The sequence below is a fragment of the Mastigoproctus giganteus genome, chromosome 7 (genome assembly GCF_048544385.1).
Source record: "Mastigoproctus giganteus isolate SK-2022 chromosome 7, ASM4854438v1, whole genome shotgun sequence".
Taxonomy (NCBI): Eukaryota; Metazoa; Arthropoda; class Arachnida; order Uropygi; family Thelyphonidae; genus Mastigoproctus; species Mastigoproctus giganteus.
The window spans coordinates 18,330,695-18,345,756 of record NC_143581.1 but is presented as its reverse complement, the minus strand read 5'-3'; the positions used below and the strand labels follow the sequence as shown (position 1 = coordinate 18,345,756).

At 37.3% G+C, this 15,062-nt stretch overlaps 4 non-coding genes across 4 annotated transcripts; 2 read left to right on the top strand and 2 right to left on the bottom strand.

Moving 5' to 3' along the window:
• Positions 1-1,436: 1,436 nt before the first annotated feature.
• Positions 1,437-1,508, top strand: TRNAE-UUC (transfer RNA glutamic acid (anticodon UUC)). The gene has a single exon. It is a non-coding gene; the product is annotated as a tRNA-Glu (tRNA).
• Positions 1,509-3,889: 2,381 nt separating this feature from the next.
• TRNAE-CUC (transfer RNA glutamic acid (anticodon CUC)) lies at positions 3,890-3,961 on the top strand. The gene has a single exon. It is a non-coding gene; the product is annotated as a tRNA-Glu (tRNA).
• Positions 3,962-10,017: 6,056 nt separating this feature from the next.
• Positions 10,018-10,089, bottom strand: TRNAE-UUC (transfer RNA glutamic acid (anticodon UUC)). Its single transcript has one exon. It is a non-coding gene; the product is annotated as a tRNA-Glu (tRNA).
• A 572-nt stretch (positions 10,090-10,661) lies between these two features.
• On the bottom strand, positions 10,662-10,733 carry TRNAE-CUC (transfer RNA glutamic acid (anticodon CUC)). Its single transcript has one exon. It is a non-coding gene; the product is annotated as a tRNA-Glu (tRNA).
• Between the last annotated feature and the right edge of the window lie 4,329 nt (positions 10,734-15,062).

Genomic DNA, 15,062 nt, shown 5'->3' with positions numbered 1-15,062 from the left:
GGTTAATCATCAGATATCATGTCCCTCCTATCTACCAATATCTATCAGTACCACTCCAATCTACGCAATACATCTAATTAGGTTTTCTGTTTGTGTGGAATGTAGATGATATGTTTTTATAAAGATTCGAGATGATGGATGGATGGTTTTTGGAATTTGAGATGACCAGAGGCTTAAATGTATTAAAAATTGCAATTTAATAGTTATTGCAACAGCAAAAGACAGTAGAGTTATCTCAAAGGCAAATTCGAGGTCAACCAGCGGTTGAAGCATTCCATGATGACCAATATCCTTAATAGCGAGATGCCATAGGTAATTTGGGTGTTAAAGAAAATTACTTTCCCCATTTACTGAATCCTTAGTTTTGGGTAGTCATGATGCCTCTCCATCTAAGGTCACCGCCACAGTAGTGATCCTGTGATGTTTAAATGATTGTTATTCATGAAAACGGAGTTATATTTCGTTTAAAACTCAGTGTAATTTACTCATATTATTACTGTAATAATACTTTCATTCGCGGACTTTTCATATCTAAGATATGAAAAGTTCGCGAATGAAATATGTACACATCGGTGTACATATTGTAGGCTGACGTGCTGTGCAATTCGTCAACAGCCAATCCTGAAAAAACTAAACATGGGATGTTTTGTGTGTTTTATTTTATTTTGCTCTTAAACCATTTTATTTTATAGCATAAACCCAATGGTTAATAGCTAGTCAATTAATATGTATAGGGGCGTGCTGAGGGAGATAAAGACCATTTTCTTTTATATTATATAACTGTACTGTCATATGTTGAAATTATGTCATATGTAAAAGCTACTAACAGTGGCGTATCCAGGTATCATCATAAGGGGGTATGGCGACCAGGCTTTTAAGTTATTTTTTTAGAACGCCTCCTGCGTTCTTTTTCTTTAATTTAAAATTTTTGGTTAAGGAAGGGCATATTCCCCCTCTGCCCACCCCTGAATACGCCCCTGGCTACTAATGGGGAACGTATGAACTACCCCATCCGCCTAAAACAAAATTTCTGGGTGCATAGTTCACAGCAGCCATCTACGCACATGCATCAACCGTGCAATGTTGTATCTGGCAAGAGGTTGATTGCCATTGAGATGTGTACCGCATTACTTCTAGAATTTGGGGTTTGTACTAATTTTTTCCTAGTACAACGTTTCTTTTATGTAAACCTAGTAAAAAGTTACAGTGCTAAATGAAGGCAGCTACTTTTGGCGTAACGTGTACATATATCAGTAAAAAGTTTGGTCGTTCTAATTTTTTTTTTTTTTTTTTATATAATCCATGAAAGCCAATTCCATCGGTTGGTGTAAGTCACATTATGACGTAAGTTCCCCGTCGTATGTAGTAAAGAAAATTTCGATATGCATTTTTTTCACATGTGCAAGAGTAGCATTAATCAAGTAAAAGAAAAGCAATCCCACGTTGTCTAGTGGTTAGGATACCTGGCTTTCACCCAGGAGGCCCGGGTTCGATTCCCGGCGTGGGAATGTTTTCTTTTTTATTTATTTTTATTTTTTGTTTTAGCCTTCCTTTGTATTTCAGTTGTTTATTTGAAATTATTTATGCGATTTATTTATTATTTAAAGAAATTTTATTTGAATTATGCAAATTCTGATATCTACGAAAGAAGTTCATATTCATTATCAACATCGTATTCTGGTTACTGAAAGACAGTAAGTGCACTAGATACCATCCCAGACTTCTCGACGTGTGAATATAATTATAATTTTTTTTCTTTTTTGGTTATTATTTTTAGTAAGTTACATAAAAATACTTAAAATTTTCAAAAGATTAAAGAATTTGCTTTGCATTCTTTTACCTATTCTCATTTTGACATATGGTTGAACGGGGAACTGAACATTTCTCTTAATGGATATTAATAAAAGTATTAAACAAAATGATAAAAATGGGTTGTGGAACTCATTTCAACGCGCACACTTGTATTTGAGCGTGTAGTTCTGGCCCACATCAATATATTTTAGTGAGTATCCAGGAAAGAAAATATCGTGAGACCTTGGGAAATATAATTTGGATGTGCCTTAAAAATATTCCTGTCATTAATTTTGTCACATTAGCATATATGCATAAAGCTTCGATTGTTTTCACCATGTCTGTCCATCCGTCTGCGTGTAATAACTTGACTTCTAGTGGGTAGATTTGATGAATTTTAGATTTAGTTCTTTTTGAGAGATTTATCAAGCCATCCCTAATTTCATTTAAATCGGACCAACTGAAATCGGACATTTATTTTTTGTTTGTGTGTGTATATAAAATTTTATATTTACTTCCTTTAGAGTGGCTAGACAAATTATATTGTATAGCCACTCCAAAATTTTATTAAAATCGGATGATTATTTTTTTTTTTATACATACCACATAATCTACCCACACCGTATATTGTAGCTAAAGCGCTGGATATTATGTTGGTTGCCATGCGCTTGTTGGAGGAATGAATCTGCAATGTGGCTAGACGCAGGAACGAAATGTTCTCGGTTCGCATTATAACAGTTCCTGCTTTTTGCTCGTTTCAGTTCCGAAACTATCACATATTTAAATAGCTGCTGCAGGTGGCCCGATGGTTGGGAACTTGGGATGATACGGTTTTTGTAACCGGGGAAAAGAGCCTTTCGAAAATCTCTGGGGCTATAATGCCCAGTTACGCTCCTTACTCTAAATACCATAAATATACTTACATTTAAGCATTCTTTCATGGATTGCTTCAACCACACAGCAAAATCCGTGCGAAGTGCCCTGTCCGTAGGAGACCTCTCTCTGTATGTAATAGTGCTTTATTATCAAAAAAAAAAAAAAAAAAAAAAACTCAGTACATTCACGTACACGCGGCTTACTGACGAAATCAGGGCCGAGCCGTCCCGAGGGCAATACAGGTGTTCTGCATCCGGGCACCAACGTTCAAGGAGTGTCTTAAAGCCTGAAACTTACATACAAATATTAAGAAATTTTTAAAGGGGGGGACAAATTGCAATTTGTACCTGGGCGCCACATTCCATAAGAACTCCCCTGTGTATTACAATAATTTTAGTGCTGATCAAGTCTGGAAACAAAACAAGTACAAAGGCAGAAATTCAGAATAAATAAATTTCTGTTTATACTCTGGGACGACCACATGGTCGTCCCGAAGGAGTTCACAAGATAGAGAGAATACAAGAAACAGCACGTATTTAGCAGTCACGAGCTTGACCCTCAGTTACTCAAGGCACGCGTACTTATGCACCCTCACGCCTGACCGCTCGGTTTCGGCTTTATTTTTCTTATTTTTAAAATTATTTTTTTAAATGAAATCCATGAAAGTCAATTTCATCGGTTGGTGTAAGTCACATTATGACATAAGCCCACTACAGTTCCATGTAGTCTATAGTAAAGAGAATTTCAATAGGCAGGTAAAGGTAATTCTCTTTCTTGGTGATTCCCTTCTACTTCTTCTCTCTCTCAGGGTAACTCGGTTTTTTTTTTTTTTTTTGGCTGGTGCAGCATAAGCCTCAGGCTTCCTTGCACCATATAGCTAATGATAATAATAATAATAATAAATAATAATTCAGGCTACAGTTCCACCTCTTCTCATCAACAAACTGTCAAAGAAACGCGCTGTTAGATAAGTAGTCGGTACCCTTGAATGAAAGGTGTACGGAATGAGAGAAAAAGGCAGCTAATGCATGACTCCCAACCGCCTGTAGAATTTCTCTCAAGTATTTGTTAAATTAAAAAATCCTTGGGAAGGATTAAACGAATACCTAAGATGGTCATTTAAAAAAAAACGAAAAAAAAAAAAAAGAAATTCAGTTGTATCGCATTTGGACAATTTTCAGACATTTTTCATATATGTACGAATAGCGTCGTTTGAAAGGAATCCCACGTTGTCTAGTGGTTAGGATACCTGGCTCTCACCCAGGAGGCCCGGGTTCGATTCCCGGCGTGGGAATTTTCGTTTATTTATTCTTAGCCTTCCTTTTAAATTTCATTTGTTTATTTGAATCTTTTTTTTTTTTTTTTTTTGATTTATTTATTCGAAGATTTTTTTTTTCTTATTTTAATTATGCAAATTCTTTCATCGTTTATTCTGTTTTCTGAAAGACAGTAACAGCGCTAGATACCATCCACGATTCTCGGCTTGTGATTATAATTTTTTTTTTTTTTTTGTTATTTTTAATAAACCACATAAAAATACTCAAAATTTTCAAGGGATTAAAGAATTTACGTTCTTTTACCTACTCTCATTTTGACGTATGTTTGAAAGGAACTGAACATTTCTCTTAATGGATATTAATAAAAAATATATTAAATTAAATGATAAAAATGGGTGGTGGAACGCTTATTTCATCTTATAAACTTAAGCAATTTGTAGTTCGAAAACTGAGGGACTTTTGGTATTGATCGAGGCAGGTCCACCCAAACCAAGCTTAAACACGAGACACCGGAAGCATAACTAGGTCAGCATTTCCTTTTTAAAAGATCTACGCAGGAGCGCTTGAAAAAGATCTACCTTTCTTTCTTTTTAATTCATCCAATTAATGCCTATTTATGTGATACGCTTTGAATTAGCAACGTCTACCTCGTAGAGTCATCCTGACATGGACTTCTCCAAAAGGTTGTGGTAGTGACGCCCATGTGCTGTAATGCCTGCATATTGTCGGGTGGATGGTCGTAGCATGGAATGTCCGGTATGTTACAAACATGCCCAATTGGATTGAGATTGGATGAGTAGATCGGCCATGGGAGGACGGAGAAATCATTGTCATCTTCCTGAAACCAGTTAGTAGCCTGGCATGCCTTGTGGTGATAAGTATATACAGACGCTGGAGTTGTCAGGATACACTATCATCATGAAGGGATCGGCGACGATAGAAAGGTAGGCGTTCCCATCGATCCGTTAATTAACAGTAATTAGAGGACCCAGAGCATGCCACGAACAGAGTCCCCAAACAATAAAACCACCGCCTCCAGCCTGCCGAAAACGAACGTATGTTGCATTAGGTGCCATGGCCTCATGTCGTTTTTTTTTTCAAATGCGGATCCGTCCATCAGCATAATAGAGTTGTAACCGAAATTCATCAGCCCAGGCGTCAGATTTCCACACAAGTCCGTGGGCCGGTGTTGGTGCTGACGTGCCTGCATGCAAGGTGCAGTTTCTTGTGTCTCGCTGTGAGCATGCATATCCATGACGGCCGTCAACTTCCATAGCTATATGAGCCAATGTCCCGTGCATAGTCCGATGCTGCGTCGTTGTGTTAAGAGATGATACGCACAAAGCTCACCACGGGTGTGTCCCACATGTGACATTTGGCTGGTTGTTCGAATGCTGTTAAGCCAATAACGGTTGACTCGTGATACCACAGAACTGGAGCACTTAACCATATTGGCTGTTGTCGAGATAGTGGCACCTGCACGTCCTGCTTCCACAGTTATTCCACGTTCAGAGTCTAAAAATCTCAACATCGACCCATTCTTCCTAACAGATACTCAAAAACTGATCGCCACGTGAGCGAACTACAATCTTTTATCAGCCGTTCCCAACTTTGAGCCTTCACCAGTGTCTCAGACCAGTGCATTCCTACAAGAGGGGAGGGTATTTCTAATGCAAAGTTAACTCAGTGCATAAGTTATCACCAAAGGAAACCCGTAAATTTGAATTGGTTATATCTGCTAAAATAGGCCTACTTCGCAGCTGTAACCAGGGTTCAAACTAGAATCGAATGTTAGAATAACAGCGCAATTGGGGATTGTAAGTTATTATTATTATCTCTATATACATTAAAAACGTTTTCCTCCTAGTGATATTTATTCGAGCCAATGGGAGAAGAGGGCGAGGCAATTACGTCACTACAAATGCAATTAATTATTGACAACTGCCTCTATAACGTTCACTAACCTTGTGCACGTGCTTCACTGTCTAACATTTTATGTTCCATTGTAACGTGTTTTGTATATTAATGAATATTGTATATTTGTAAATAGTTTAGTATTTTGTAAATATTTTAAATATTTGTATAGATTGTAAATATTTCAGTTAAATATTTTAGTCCTGCTCTTTCAAATGCAACAATATTCCTTGTGCATTATGGAACCCGAAGCAAAAGGCCTTTGGCTAAAATCTATTAATTATGCAAATTCTTTCATTGTTTATTCTGTTTACTGAAAGACAGTAACAAAAATAAAAATTTGTTATTTTTAATACTTTCCGTTCTACGACCGCGCAGTGGGTGTGGTGATTGTGCGGTCGCGTTCTGTGATTGGGTGATTATTGTGATTGCATTTTTTTTCTGATTGTTTTGTATCGTCGAGGCAGGGTGTACTTAGCTTAGGTAGGGTTTCTATTCCCCCATCCCGCTGTTTTAAAATCGGAAAACAAGTTCCTGATTTTAAAACAGCAGAAAGGGGGGGAGGTAACATCCTAGGCATGTCAACCTAGGAGGATAGGGGCGGGGCTAAACAGTGAGTGACACCTGCCAATCGCTGCCTTCTTCCTTACTTTTAGTCGAAGTATGGAGTGGTACCGAAGATCTGAATTTTTACCAAGCCTTTTCCTAAATGACCTATGTAAATGCAGGTAAATAATTACATAGTGATATTTATTCAACCTTGAGCATGCCGCGCACTACAAATGCACAGGTAAATAATTGCATACACTGTGCTGCCACTTTATTAGGTACACCCCTGTTGTGCACACAAACGGTTTGTCCCACAATGTTGCAAGTCACATGACCACAGTTGTGGATATAAATGCAGCAGAACAACCTTTCTAGTATCAGTTAAGCGTACAAATGTAAATGCTTTTCCCCATTCTTGCTACGGTTTGTAGCAAGAATGGGGAAAAGGAGTGATCTAACAGACTTCGAACGTGGCATGGTAGTAGGTGCAAGACGTGCTGGACAAAGCATCTCTGAAACGGCCGTTCTCCTGAACTTTTTACGCACCACAGTTTCGAGGGTGTATCGAGAATGGTGCAATGAACAGAAAACATCCTCTCAACGGCACTCCTGTGGAAGAAAATCGCTTGTTGATGAGAGAGGTCAGAGGAGGGTGGCTAGAATTGTGCAAACAAACAAACGGGCCACAATGTCGCACATCACGTCAGAATACAACTGAGGTGCGCAGAACCTGTCATGTCTGACGACTACTGTGCAAGGTGGTGGGGCAGTGTTATGGTGTGGGGAATGTTTTCTTGGCACCCGTTGGGTCCATTGATACCCATAGATTCATGTCTGAATGCCACATCGTACCTAAACATCGTTGCTGACCAAGTGCATCCGTTCATGTTGACAGTTCATCCTCAGTCAGATGGTTACTTCCAGCAGGATAATGCGCCGGTGCAGAAAGCCCGAATCACTATGGAATGGTTCCAGGAACATGACAATGACTTTTCTTTGCTCCAGTGGCCCACTCATGGATCTCAATCCTATTGAACATCTTTGGGATGAGCTGGAAAGGGCTGTTCGCTGCAGGCCTACACCTCCGTCAAATCTCAAGAAACTGCGTGACACACTCATGTCTGCATGGTACTCCATTCCTGCACAATGTTTTCAGCATCTTGTTCGGTCCATGCCTAGACGAATTCTGGCTGTTTTGAAGGCGAAAGCAGGCTGAACACGCTACTAGGTAGGTGTACCTCATAAAGTGGCAGCACGGTGTAGGTAATTTTCTGATTAGATATCAATCAGTGCATTTCGACAGGTGTGTCTTTTAGGTAGAAAGTATTTGACTTACTCGGTTATACCTCTATATATTACGTAGAAAAGCGTGCGTGGTGGTTGACGAGTAAAGCAAGCAGGGGGCGGAGCCCCCTAGTTATTGTTATTATTATCATTAGCCATATGGTGCAAGGAAGTCTGAGGCTTATGCTGCACCAGCCAAAAAAAAAAAAAAAAAAATTATGAGTTACCCTGAGAGAGAGAGAGAGAGAGAGAGAGAGAGAGAGAGAGAGAGAAGTAGAAAGGAATCACCAAGAAAGAGAAGAATGATGATATCCAGCTCAGAACCCTGGGTGTGCCAAGCCCTTACTCACCAAAGTGGGCCCCTGGGGATCACATTTGGCCACCTAACGCCTAGAGGCGTATGTAAACTGTAAGTCACTGATTGGATTGTCAGCTTTCTTGAAAAATATTCTAATCGAAGAACATACGTCAAACTGTCTACGGTGTCTGCTCAGTATCAACCCTTATGAAAGAAAAACATATGTAGCACAGCTCTTACTCAGCAAATGAACTTTAAGATAAAGCATTCATTTCTAGAGTAAACGCTATCCATCTTCGAACCCATTTGAAAACCAAAAATGCAGAAATGTTCTCGTATTTACGCGCTATCAAAAACAATGAATTGAATCAACAGAATTAAGATAAACAAGATATTTCTGAAGTAATAAACTTGAGCAATATGGCACTGTTGCTTTCTTATGTGCCAATCGAAAAAAAAAAAGAAAAAAAAGAAAAGAAGTTAAATAATTATACTTTGATTATGGAGTTCGATGATAATCGCGAATGATCGGGAATCATTCGCAGATCATATGTATTTTGTTTTAAAAAGAATATATACGAATATTAGAGGATTCAGATAGCTAAGGTAACTGCATGCAATTCAGCCAACCTCCATTTCAGGCTGTAATTCGCTTAAAACTAGGAAGATGGCAGCAGTGTGCAGTCGTAGATATATAATTATAGGGTTGGAGGTATTTTCCGCTGTAATATTATTTGCGCTTTCTTATTTCCAGCTATTGTTTACAGTTGCGTGTAGCTGTTATTTCAGTCTCCACAGTATTGTTTTAACATTTAACTACTACGTCACTTAATGATAAATATCTGTAAATCGGCTTTGTTAAATTTTACTTATTTTACAAAATTTAAATTTTTGAAATCTGTCAGGTTTCAAATCGGGAAGAAAAATTATTTACAATAGTCTGGAAAAGCAAACACTGTGCTTGTTCTGATTTAAAGCTTTAATAAGAAAATTACAACTTACACGTGATTTATACCGGTAAATAACGTATAATTACAAATCAAACAGACACGGTAAACAGACCAATTACACTGTTACAGCACAGAAAATGAGCTTTTCAGACTTGTAATTAAATCAGATTGTAAATGGAGAAAATGGAAAGATATTTAGGAGACTTAAATAACGCCAGCTACACGCCACTGTAAATAATAGCTGGAAATGACAACGCGTGAACTTTTACCGAAACTTCAATTACATACACTGCTTTTGTGTTTCTAGTTTTAAATGAATTAATGGCTAAAAGAGGATGTTAGCGAAGTTGCTTGGAGTTACCTTAGATATTAATAAATTAAATTAAAATTGACTTTTTTTTTCTAATGGAGAAAAAATATTAAATATTTATCTATAGAAAGAAGAGGATTTATTAGAATGTTGCGTTAATAGTTTATTTTGGGGAGCCATTCTATTATAACAAAATGAATTTGGATTAGAAAAATATCTTGATTCCCAGATTACTAATGTTTAATGCCAGATTACTAAGAAAATTTATTCCTCGGTAGATATTTTAAAATATTCATATGAGACACGCATATAGTAATCTTTTTTAGAACTCGTCTTAAATTTTTTCAAAATCTGTAACGCTTTTAAAAAATATTTAGTGAACATAATTCCTTAGCTCATTTTTTCTTGGAGCTCAACTGTTTATTTGTGCAGCTTTACATTGGTTTAATGAGAGTTCAATTGGTTCATTCGGAAAATTAGTTGCTTGGTTCACTAAATATAAAAATTAAAAGAAAAAAAAACTGACTTGAATTAAAAATTTCCCTTAACATTATCACGTAGCATCATTAATTGTTCTTTTGAAATTGGCCTCGGATATTTGAAGTATTTATCACCAATTTTCTCGGTGTTTGAAATATTATCGAAACATTCGAATTTCCAAAAGAATAAGCGTTTTTTGAAGCTAGTTTTATAATCCAGGTTGCGATTAAAATTGGCATGTCTTCTTTGGTGAAACTCAGTGCATAATAAATAAATAAAAAAAAAACATTCCCATGCCGGGAATCGAACCCGGGCCTCCTGGGTGAAAGCCAGGTATCCTAACCACTAGACCACATGGGATTGTGGTTCAGATTTCTCATAATAGACTGATACGTGCCAAGCTAACTTGCCACCGATTTTATTTGTGAACCACACCTATCGACATGGCAATTGGAGATTAAAACATTCGGTAGCTAAAATATACTTATGCCAATCGTAAAGCGAATGCATCCATGGTGGATTGTTGCCGAACCTGATTCGAAATTTCAGCTTAACTTATGTCTAAGACTACTTTTTCCATCCAAAAAATAATATTCTGTTTTCGCAACAGTGCGTCGCCATTTCTGTAATCAATAACAAATGAGCAGGTTTTAAAGTTGCAAAAGTACTCTTTACTTACCTTGGACCTTTACATGATATAAATAGAGCAAAAGGATATAATTAATTAATTTTTAATATTCAACTTGGAAACACAGTCGTCCAAAGATGGAGGAAAGACCAAAGTAATGATCAGCTAGACACGAACGATATTTAATTTAAAGGAATTTTGTAAAACAATCCTATCGACGTTATGTTGCGTACAAAAGTTTTAGATAAACAAATTGAATCGTTGAATACCCAAATGAGATAAAAATGTTCTCTAAAAGTAGACTTTCCCACGCCGGGAATCGAACCCGGGCCTCCTGGGTGAGAGCCAGGTATCCTAACCACTAGACCACGTGGGATAACAGTGATGCTTTCCAGCTGTCGATACTTCTTTATTTCAGCTCAAAAAGATTCATTAAGCCAGTGATCTTCAATTGAGGTGCCGCAATAACATTCCATGGGTGCCATGTAACACGTAATTTGAATTAAATTTACTTAAACTTATTTTTTATTTATTTTTTTGAAATTTATATATTTATTTCATTATAAAAAGGCGTACGGTATCCATTGTACCGTATCTTTTTAATTTTGTGGTGATCTATAATTGATGTTTAGTACTTCTGCATAAAGAATAAAATTATTATATAAGTATATGTAATTTGTATTATGAATTGTAATTTTGTTTATAATTATATTATTATAATAACTATCATATAACATATATTTTTTAATATTATATATACACACAGAGATAATGTGATTATTAAAATGTCGAAACCACTGTGTTAGGCAGTAGCGTAGCTACCCTTTTTCGGGCCCGGAGGCAAAGAACATGTTCGGGGCCCTTACTTAATTAATGAAAATTGCAAAAAGAGGAGACAGCCAAAGATGCCGGGCCCCTAAATGTCCCGGAGGCAATTGCCTTGCCTGCTTACATGGTAGCTACGCCACTGGTGTTAGGTTTTCTTTTGGCCTAGGGTGCCTTGAAAAAGTTACTGGGATACTAAGGGCGTCGTGAACCGAGAAAGTTTGGGAACCTCTGCATTAAACTGGTGGAAAAACAAATTTCAAAAAAGTCAAATTTGTTATTTTTGATCACAGTTTTAAAATTCCCTCAAAATAATGTGAACCTATTTGGGTGAACTTCATTGTTTTTAATTTCTGCTCTTTTAATTTGACTTTTTAAAATCATTTTTACTGCTAATCGTTTTAAAAATCCTTGATTACGGACTTCGAGAGAAAACAATTTGTGGACGGCTCCATAGAAAAAGTTCACAAATCACACAAATAAAATACATAAATTAATTACTCCGGTAAATACAAGGTTTACCGGACATAAACAAACTAGCTTACATCACATCGCGTAGTATCATCAACCTCGCCCTGAGATTTCGTTATTCTATCAAGCAGCAATATCTGCATCGAGTAAAACATCAGTAATAAATTAAGAAAATACCTTCCCCCGAATGATCGGTCAACCTTGAAAACCATTAAAAATCTCTCTAAAAGTTCCCTAACCCGTGACCAAATTTCGCTTCTGTCCAAAGGCTTAAACTACATCTATTCCCCCGCGCAATTTGTCTAAGAAATAACTTGTTATATAGACGTCAAATTTGGACTTCGGAACGTCCCTCAGAAAGACACAATCATTCAACAGATAAACCAGGTAGTGAACAACCCTAATTAAATAGTAAAGAAACCTCAGCAACGTGACCTTAAAAAAAAAAAAAAAAACAAAGATATCATGATACAAAAAGCTGACAAAGGCGATACGGTTGCAGTTTTAGACAAGCAAGATTATATCAACAAATTAAATTCCATAGTATCAGATACTTCCACTTACGAAGAAGTCAATCCGGACCTTTTTCAAATTTAGTCAACCAATATAATAAGAATTTAACGACAACCGAAAAATAATTACATTACGATGGCCCAGTTAAATCAATTAAAAGCTAGAACGTACAATACACACACTTTTTGTCCAGGTCAAACTACGTAAGACAGGTTTCCCCATTCGTCCCATCGTTTCATACAAACACTCTGCATTCTCAGCGTTAGCTTCCCACATAATATAGTCAGACCGTTCTGACAAACCATAAAATTTGGAATAAAAAACTACGATTCGCTATTTAACATCCTAAAAGATAAAACGCTTAATGATAAAGACAACCTATTTTCCCTAGATTTCACCACTTTATATACCAACGTGAACGTCTGATACACCCTGGACATCTTCTGGGACATGCTAAACAAAGACCCTCTACCAATTAACCATACAAAACTCCCGATTACTGTTATATTCGCTCTGATAAAACTTTTAACTGAAGCCAATTATATCACTTCCTAGGTAAAGTCTTCAAACAGTTTTATGGCCTACCCATGGGATTAAATCTTGTAGAAATATACCTTACCAATATCGAAACAATACGTTTAACACCCTTTATTCCGCGGATCACCTATTATGGTAGATATCTGGACTATATACTCTGCATCACAGATGCGGGGAACATACAGGACAAAAGCTAAAAAACGGATTTCAAAATAGAGGTTACCCCCTACCTATTATAGAGGATATAAGGATACAAGCAAAAAACTGATTACGCAAAACTTCTCTTGTTATCAACAATAATAACATAAACAAATATTTTATTACTTTACCGTATATTGAACGATGGTTCAAACAACTAAATAGTATTTTCAAAGACACACAATTCAAAATCATAGCCAAACCCACAACGAAACTAAATGCTGCCCTAAAATACCACGAAGTCCAATCCTCTTCCACATTCCAATTAAATGACTTAGTCTACAATGTATCTTGCAAGGATTGCAACAGCTCGTACTAGGGATCCACTCGTTGTACACTCAATACGGGAATGAGACAACATTCAACATCTGTCCTTTCACCCCGCTCCTCGGCTTCGGAACTCGCATTCCATGCGGTCAGTGAAGGCCACACCTTTCTATTCTATGAAGCAAAAATTCTCAGCATCCAATATGATTACACCAAACTATTAATTTCGTAGACACTTGAAATTAAACCACATCAAAATTCAGTCAATGTACGTCGCCCCTACGCCATCTCAGATTCATGGTCCTTCACGTGCATGTGCCAGGATCGCAACTAATCTCCATGCTATATCATGACCCTGATCGGAAAGACCCGTTCGCTTCAGGGAAGTACAAAATTCTTCAGTCTCTTAAGGTTTTTATAGGATTCTTAATTTTTTTATATTTTAATATTAGTTTTTATGTTAAGAGCATGAATTCACTATGTATTTATTTGGTCTCAAATCATTTAAATTGTTTTTAAAATATGGACATATTGTATTCTCTCACTCGAAGATTGGGGCGGTGATTCGATATTTTTTGGGGTCAGCGAGTTTCCCATTCCGGTGTACATTGGATCGCTGATCTTGTCTACGAGGAAGTGGATACATGTAATCTATTTATTAAATATAATTTATTTATTTTATTTGTATAATTATTCATCTACGGAGAGTATCAGCACTGAAGAGTATCAGCACTTCTAAAAGACATTACAGAGGTACGTCTTCCATTTCTAAACTAAATGGTCCTTAAGGTTGTCGCAGACATTCTCTCAGATATTCCAGACAAGCTGTACTTGCTACCTGGGAGTCTAAAACGCTGATGAAACTGCTATTCGGGTGACCCCCAAGTCAAGTGGACCCAATTTCGGCGAAGCCCGGTCGGTCTGTCACAGCCAAATCCTCTGCTTGCACCTTCACGATGGTGGGACTGTTAGTAATCTCTCTTTGCAACTTGACTTTCTCCAGTCCAACTTTCCTAACAGTGAAGTAATTTTCCTTGGTGATTTTAATGTTCACAGCTCCAGTTGGTTTCTGTTCTCTAGTCACACAAACCCAGGTGGTCGAGATGCTGAGGCTTTCGCAATTACTAATGACCTTGCACTGGTTGTTCATTTACCTACAAGAATACTGGACAGTCCTAATCATACAGCCAACACGCTTGATCTTTTTCTCACAAACAACCCTTCTAAGTACACGGTCGAAGTGAGTGGTCCTTTAGGCACCTCAGACCACAACTTGTTGATTGTCTCTTCTCCAATGGAGCTTTTATCTAATGGCTATTCGCAACCTCGTGTTGTTTCCCATTACAAGAATGCAAAATGGGATGACCTGCGAGATTTCTTTTCTTCTTTTCCTTGGTCGGACTACTGTTTCAAAACTTCTGATGTCAACATTTGCTCAGATCGTGTCAGTGAAATTATTCTTGAAGGAATGGAATCCTTTATCCCACACTCCACTTTAAAATCTCGTACTTTATCTAAACCTTGGTTTTCCCACACCAAAGCTCGCAACAATTGTAAAGCAGTTATTAATCAGTCCAAACTAGATTTTGAACAGGTTTAGAGTAGAAAACTTGCTTCTTGCCCTAATGGTTAGCCGATCATTCTGATCCCTTGCCAAAGCTATTGGCCGCAACTTTTGCCCATCTCTGCTCCCACCTCTGTCAAAACCAGATGTTCTATTGTCAGTTCAGCTAAGGATAAAGCTGAGCTGCTAGCATCCCATTTTTATTCCATCTCATGTATTAATGATCTTAGCAAAACACCTCCCAACATTCCCAACACGCTCGATTCAATGCCTCCTGTGGTCTTCCGTCAAAAGGATGTCAGAAGCATTTTGAAAAACCTTGATGCTCAG